At 39.8% G+C, this 6390-nt stretch overlaps 1 pseudogene; it reads right to left on the bottom strand.

The window, feature by feature from the left end:
- Positions 1–3865: 3865 nt before the first annotated feature.
- LOC106792898 overlaps positions 3866–6390 on the bottom strand; it is a 3841-nt pseudogene continuing 1316 nt past the window's right edge.

Raw genomic sequence — 6390 nt, 5'->3', positions numbered from 1 at the left:
TATATATATAATTTTATGTTCATATATTGGCTTAGTAACGAAATCATGTTCAAAAAAGGCATCTAAAAACATAAAAGAAAAATATATCAAAATTATCCTCTTTTTTAAATACGTTTATAAGTAATGTAATATTTCAACAAATATAGATGTGTAAAAACAAATTGAAACATTAGAAGGAAATATAAGATTATTAAAATAATAGTTAATTAATCTATAAAAATTTTTATTAAAATCTAAAAATATGGATGTACTTTCTTATGTGCTTTCCTTTTTGAAATCTTCTGTTAGACTGATACATTGTCATTTAAAAAAAGTTTTATATATTAAATGTTGTTTACATGGCTGTCCGAAAGTTTCTTATGTATGTAACGGGAAAATAAATTCTAATATATAGAATTTAAAATTACAAAGCTCTGATTTTAGCTATATTTCAATTTTTATGTAATTGTTTAAACAAATGTGCAGGTGTTTTAACGTTTCTGTGTAGTGGTGTCTTCGGAAAGGAAAATTTTTATCGAAAAGAATATCACATCGAAATCTTTTAATATTTAAATTATGTTAGTAAGTATGAAATACTTATACTAGTACATATATGTGTCATACTCTATCGTGTAATCCTCGTAAGGTTGCCGTTTCAGGATCGTCTTGATTGCTTGTATCCTCTCGTCTGTCAGCTGTTTCTCTTTCACCAGTGCCGCAAAAGTATCGGTTAATCGGCAAAACCTGCGCCCGACTAAGTGCGTCCACGTGCTTTAGTCGCTCGCCCCGCTGATGTTCCACTTTAAAATCGTAATCTTGCAACCACAATGCCCACCGCGCAACCTTAGTAGATAGATTCTTCTTTTCCATCGTTTTAGCGAACGCATCGCAATCTGTCACCAACTTGAACGTCGTGCCCAAAAGATACATCCGCAACTTTTTGATACTGTTGATAACCGCCAACACCTCCAGCTCATATGAATGATACCGCTGTTCTATCTCGGATGTCTTCCTACTGTAGTAATACACGGGATGAAATTCTTTCTCCTCAGTTTTTCTTTGCAACAAGATCGTTCCATATCCATACTTGCTCGCGTCCGTGTGTAGTTCGGTAATCGCCTTCGGATCAAATATCCGCAACACGGGTTTAGAAACAAGAATATCCTTTAAACTTTTAAACGCGCGCTCACACTCATTCGTCCATACAAACTTAACATTTTTTTTTATCAATTCGGTCAAAGGCCGCGTTATCCGAGCTTAATCTTTTACAAACTTTCTAAAAAACCCAGTTATTCCTAAAAATCTTTGTATTTCTTTACAGTTCCGCGGCGTCGGAAACTGTCGTATCGTCATTATTTTTGCCTGGCCGGGAGTAACCTTTCCATCTTCTATTGTGAAACCTAAAAAATCCATTTTCCGCTTTAAGAACTGGCACTTGCGCTAGTTAATCTGTAATCCATTCTTCGCCGCAACTTCTAACGTTATCTTCAATTTTGACAAAGCATCCAAATCGCTGTTACCCGGTACGATTATGTCGTCAACATACGTAAATACAACTTTATGCCAAATAAGCTCCCTAAACACATCTGCTATAAATCGCAAAAAACTTGTAGGACTATTACACAACCCAAAAGGTGTTTTGTTAAATTCGTATTGACCGTCAGGGGTCACAAACGCAGTGTACTTTTTACTGTTTTCTTCTACCGGTACATGGAAAAATCCGTTCTTTAAATCAATCACGGAGAATACCCTCATATCCGCTAAATCGTCAATGCAATCTTCAATCAAYGGCATCGGAAAATGATCGCGGCTTATCTTGCGATTTAACGCTCGGTAATCTACGCAGACTTTACTGGTTCCGTCCTTTTTAGGAACTATTACTATCGGACTCGCCCATTCACTCTTACTCGCTCGCACCACACCTTCCTCTAACCATTGCGTTATCTGATCATTCAAAACTTCCTTCTCGCGCGGAGCTAATCTACGTGGTCTTGATACTACAGGTACATCGTCGTGCAACCTAATTTGATCTTTTTTATCTGTTTCGCGGATTTATAATCTACTACTATTCGTTCCACTTCTCTCGCAAACTGTGGTTTTACATCCAACTCATGTATCGTTATATTAAAGACACCTTGCATTACATCCTCGACACTYACAGCTTCGGCGCCTTTCTCGGCACCTCCTTTCCCTTCACCTTCGCTTATTCGCACCATCTTCACAACTTTGCCTCCGCGAATAATTATTTCCACGTTACTCAGAAAATTCTTCCCTAGGATACATTCATACGGCGTCGCACTCGCCGGCACCACGTGAATCTTGACCTTGCACACAACGTCGTCTACAGTTACTTCGTCTTCGAACACGCCTAATATGCGAACGTTACCGTTACCCGCTCCTTTCGCGCGTGTAACGGTCTTGGCCAATGCCACTGGTTCGATTCCCCTAAGCTTGTCCTCTCGTATTAACGTGAGATCACTTCCAGAATCCACCAACGCCATAAACTTTTTACCCCGAACCGACACCGATTTTAAATCCTCCGAAGCTACGATGACATCGACACGTTTCTTGCATTCCTTTGAGATATGTCCAAACGTATTACAACTGAAGCACTTCGGTCCTTTTCCCAACATAGTACACTGTTTCACGCTATGATCGGGTGAGCAACACGAGAAACAATATTATTTCTTCACCCTCGGTGGCTCCGCTCTTCTTTCTCTTTTTACTTCGTTGTTTTCCCTGTTCACTGTCTTACTAGGCTTCGACTTTCTCTTCATTACATCGTATATTTCAATATTCCTTTTTAATTTCTTTATTGTTCGGGACTAATATAAGATTGCTTTATTCATCTCTTCATACACCACCCCGTTGATTATGTGTTCTATTAGCGCCCTTTCTTCAACTTTTCCTAGTGCCGCCTGTTCGGCGATATTAAGGTGTTAGAATTGTTTATATTGCGTGGGGCCTTGTGCACGCACTTCATTCTCATTCTGGCATTCATTCTGGTTTGAGCAAAAAGCAGTGTGCTTCCAATTTGTGCATTTTCGCCATCTTGTTCTTGTTCTAGGCAACGTAGCTAGAGCGCGTGGGAGTGAGTGAGGAGTGTGTGAAGTTGGTTGGTGTCGTGCCACCAGAGAGGGGTTGTCTGGTGTCTCGCCACCAACAACAACGTAGTCGGACAGTTGTAGTGAAAGACCTGCAATCTGTCGCCGTACTACTAACGTGGGAGATTGTAGCTGGTGTCTTGCCACCAGAGAGGGGTTGTCTGGTGTCTTGCCACCAACAACAACTTAGTCGGACAGTTGTGGTGAAAGACCTGCAACCTGTCGCCGGACTACCAACGTGGGATAAGGTTGTAGCCAGATAGGCCATCGTTAGGTGCTTGTATCGCGTTGTGTGACAAGAGATAGCATGCGTTCGGTTATCGCCTTGCGGCGAAAGCGTAAGGTAAGAGAGCTCTCTAGCGTGCGACCAAAAGGTACCTCGCGCCGTTATTTTAATAATCTATTTTCTTTCAGCCTTTTGATTGTCATTATACATTATACCATTTTCATTGAATAAATTGTTCTCTTGCCCCAGCTTTTCTCTCAACTCCGTGAGAGTTTTTATGCCGAGGCAAGCAGCTTTGTGTCGCGTAAAACTGTCGTATTCATTTATCTATCCTGTCCTATCTCACTCATTCCAGCGTTAAATCTTTTTGTGGAACTCATTGGGAGATATTCGACCATTTTCTGGTCACATACATAATTGCTAAAAACAATATGCTTTATAGCTTATTAACTTATTAATTTTAAAAATTATTTTTCATATAAAATATAGAATCAAAATATATTAATTTTTTTAATTGATAACAAATAAAAAAAATGAAAAATTGCATAAAATTGTGTTAATTCAACATATGGGGTTTTAATTTCTTGTCTTCCTAATCAAGTTAATATNATTAATATTCAAAAATATAATTTATGAAATATATTAAAATTTATTTTAAAAGATTTAGGTTTTGATAAGAATGGTAAAATTATTAAAATTATAATTGATATTGTAGGATTTTTGATGGGAAAAGCAGTTTTATTACAATTTCTAATGACTATTACAAAACGCAGATCCTCTCTCTTACAACGCTCAACACTCACTATCCTTTATTTCGTCCGTTGTCCCCGGTTACTTAATCTAACAAATTCCTATCGCCTTATGCTAACAAGACGGCGATGCCTACCGTCTCCTACACTCGGCCATTCTGCAGCGGTATCTGTCCTCAGATACCGTTTCGCTTCACATTCATTCATTCGCATCAATTTCATTTACTCATAATTATTTACACGTCTGCCACAATAATCACTAATCATCACTCGACTCACTAACACTCAAATCAATAGTTACGCTTTCTTACGTCGCTTTCTATAAGTTTTTATATTTTCCCGCTGCACTTTCCTTAAACACTTCTCAAGTTCACACGCAGCAAAGGCGGTGCCATGGTACGATAGGATTCCTCTCGGGTTTCCGAATATCACCGCTTGCTTTCGAAGCTTATCAAAAGTTCCAGCTGTATTCGCTGACCAAACCGCATACAACCACACAAATTTGGAAAAAACGTCCACCTCCATACTCAAACATAAGTCTTTATTGTTCATGGTACTCAAAGATGCTTGATAACTAGTCACCATCTTAAACGATAACGCTTTTACTATAGCTAATACTTCGAGTTCATACTCCGCTTCGGCTATTGTAGCCTTACCACTCGCGTACCCAGGTAACAATAGTCGGACAATACCACTAGATAACTCATGCTTCTCTATCTCTTGCCCCTCCGACGGAGGTAAATATCCTGACCGCCGATAGACTGGCTCCTCGTTTTTAGAAATCAAACTTGTTTGAATACCAACGTCACGCGTTTTCACTGGACTGTGATTACTAATCGAGTCTACTATCAATTTTTTATGCTTACTCGACGGAATGTGCGACTGATTTAATTCGTCTTTATCATTGATACAGTCTATCGTTAAAACTTCAACTACCTCTCTGTTGTCCTCTTCGCCTCTCGACGGTTTGCTGATTGAAATTTTCCCCCCTCTAATATTAATGTCCACCGCATCTAAGAAATCGGTCCCTATCATAATATCATGCTGCATTAATGTATCAGGTACCACCGAAATTTTAATTGTGTATTGATTACCATCAATTTCAATCCCTGTAAAGAATTCCCCTAATGTTTTATTGCCCTCTGATCCTATTCCATGAAATTTAATCTTATTCGGTTTCATTCTAGGCGATCCTACTTGAATATACTCTGTAGCTCGCATTAAAGATATATCGCTTTCGGTATCGATTAGCGCGTCGATTCTCTGACCATTTATTATTACTTCTTTACAATATTTACTGCGTACCGACCGCGAGATAACACACGATTCCTTGTCAGTAACACGGTTTCTAGGACAATTTACCGCGATATGACCAAACTCTCTACATTCGAAACACTTCGTACCTCTACTCTTATATGGACATTCCTCGCTAAAATGACCCCTCGCACCGCAATTTTTACACCTCAAACGGTTCTCTGATACGCTACCTATCTTTTCTCTAACGCTTACGTCTATGTTGCTTCGACGCGTCGTCAAGTTAACCATCTCCGTCTGCTGCGGGCGTCCTTTCAGCGATATATGCTCAAACGCGCTCAGAAGGGATTCCTTCCTTTTATGACCATGCACCCTTGCTTGATCTCGTAGCGATTGATCTGGTATTCCAGCGATGACGAATTCGATCATTTCTTCCTCGTCGATCTCTATCCGGTTCGCTAATATGATCTTCTCATGGAAATAATCGCTAAAAGACTCGTCACACTTCCAAACACGTTCCTGGAACCTCGTTCGCAAGGTCATCTTGCTGATTCGCTGATGGAACATTTTTCGCAACTCAACTAAAAGTTCATCCACTGTGAGATGCAAGTATTCTCTCCGCGATCTAAACCACTCTAACGCTCGCCCCTTTAAATGCTGTACGATCATCACTTTCGCCTGGTCTTCGGTCAAATGATATATGTCACGCAGGTAGTTTACGTGGTCTTCCCATATTATAAACTCATCTGCCTCCTCTTCAAAGTATCCAATCAATTCGATAACAGCTTTTAACGATAATTTACTTATCTCCGTTTGCGCAGGTGACTCTTCCAACCCGTATAATTGACCAATAGCAGGATTTTGTATCCTTCGCAGGATCTCTATATCCTTCCGCGCTAGTTCCACTTCTCGTTCCGCTATCTCTTTCTCTTTTCGAAAGATTTCCATCTCTCGTCTTAAAAGCGCAAGCTCATCTATACTCTCACTCGCCGCGGCTACGGTTGCGTTCCGCGTTTCTTCGACATCCCTCCTCGCAATACTGTCTCCTATCACCCAATTTTCCGATGGATCAGCTTCC

Source organism: Polistes canadensis, unplaced genomic scaffold (genome assembly GCF_001313835.1).
Source record: "Polistes canadensis isolate GaletaPanama2010 unplaced genomic scaffold, ASM131383v1 scaffold_1263, whole genome shotgun sequence".
Lineage (NCBI taxonomy): Eukaryota > Metazoa > Arthropoda > Insecta > Hymenoptera > Vespidae > Polistes > Polistes canadensis.
This window is presented reverse-complemented; position numbering and strand designations above follow the sequence as displayed.